The following is a 2070-nucleotide window of genomic DNA, read 5'->3' as shown; positions in this document are numbered from 1 at the left end:
CAATGCTTTCCTTTCCGTCCCGTTGTACACACCGAATGGAAACATCACGACTGGAAAAACAGCCACGTGGGCGTTATATCTGATCTTCCTCACGTGCCGCTTATTGCTGACGAATATCTCAATATTGCCGTCACGCCGAAGAACATCAAAGCAGGATTTAAGGCATCAAGCATTTTCCAATACAATCATCATGCCTTCACCGATGTCAACTTCGTAGCTGCACAGTTCAGCGGTGAAAACCGATGCGATAATGAAGACGAAGATCAAGAAACCCAACGACGTATTGTGGTTTAATCCTCTCGTGATGTTGCTACAAACGAAGAAGTTTTAACATCTGAAGCTTCAACATCTGAAGTAGCGAGCACATCTGGAATACAATCTGCTTCTCTACATGATGCATTTAAAGCTATTGGTCCAGTAAAGTAAGCTACACCGGCCAAGAAGTCAGACCAAAGTCGCAAGCCCATGCAAACGAACATTTTGATATCTCCTGAAGTGGTAATGTGTACACATGAACCACATTCCCCTAATGTTAGGTAGGAAAATTTGTAAATCGTCGGAGGGAATTTGAAAAATATTGCTCCATAAATTGTGGATGGGCATGGATGAGGATTCAGAGAGTGTGAGTAGAAAAGGCTAAGTTTGAATACAAGAAGTATTTTCTAAAGATAAATCATAAGTTCTTGATTAATGCGGAGGACTCACGCAAGATTTCATTTTGAACAAACCATGCTTTATAGAAATCTCCCTCAAATATCTACTGGTCTATTTGCTGCCTCCCAGAAAAAGAAATATTAAAGACATGGGGCTTTCGGTAAAAAGAAAATAAAAAGACCACTCTCCATAAGAAGGGCACGAACTAAAAATTAAGAAATCGAAATCATTACAACAAAAATATCAGAATAATAAAGATAATAATCATCGTTGGCGCAACAATCCATATTGGATCAGGGCATTAAAGTGTGTTAAAGCACTTCATTCAAGACCGTACCGATACACTACAGTAGTACACTGTAGGGTGCAATGTGGTCAGCTTTGCACTATTATGCATAATTCAGATGATCTCCTTTCATACATTGTCCATAAGATTAACTAAAACTACTACATCGGAAAAAGAATCATGATCCTTATGGTTAGGGAAAGTTCGTTAGAATTAATGACAAGTTTCACAACCTAAAAAAGGGGGTTTATTTTAAAAATTTTGTAAAATGCTTTTGAATTTTTATTAGCACCAAATGAATCAATTGAGCTTCACTTTCACATTATTATCTCTCATCTGAACTTCCCCTGATATTTCATGTCCAATCAAAGTATATTTACAATGTACAAGTTTAATTTCTGGTTTCACAATGGACACATACGCACACTGAAAATACCGCACGCCCCAATATTATATAATTACAGATGTCCCCTTTACAGATAATTAAAAAAATCTGAATACAACTAGTGGTCATTTCTGAGCTTATGTGTACATGGCTTCTATAATAGTTAATATTATTATCGCATGTGTTACTATTAAATATTGTGATAAGATTTTAACAATTCATCTGTTTAGTCTAGATGTCAACATTGATGTATGTGCGTGTTAATTGAATTCATACAAACTTACTCTGTTTATATAGTCGATGCCCTTTACTCCGATGATCTGTTGAATTATACTACGCAGTTTACTATTAAAGCTGGTTATCTCATTTTATTTTGCGTGGCTATTCATGTTGAGCACAACAGGCGTAGGAGTCCATTTTGAATAAAAACACTAAAATGAATTTTTGATTTTTTATTAGAATTCAGTTTTTATTTCTTCGAGCCCTCATTATGTATCTCAACCCCCATACTTATCCTTTTGCTTCAATAATTGTGCACTTTGGCATCCTGTTTTCGTCGTCACTTTCAGAGTTCTATGTATATCCCAGTTTGGGCCTTGGCGTTTAGGGTGCTATTTCGTTAACCGTCTTGATTTCTGCAGCCAGCCTTCTAATTCCTCATTACAAACAATGGAGCGCTGTTTTTGACGACTGTATTTGTCCAGTGCTTTCTATCGAGTATGCTTTTGTGTATCATCCATACTAT

This window comes from Hermetia illucens, chromosome 6, assembly GCF_905115235.1.
Source record: "Hermetia illucens chromosome 6, iHerIll2.2.curated.20191125, whole genome shotgun sequence".
NCBI classification, from domain to species: domain Eukaryota; kingdom Metazoa; phylum Arthropoda; class Insecta; order Diptera; family Stratiomyidae; genus Hermetia; species Hermetia illucens.
This window is presented reverse-complemented; position numbering follows the sequence as displayed.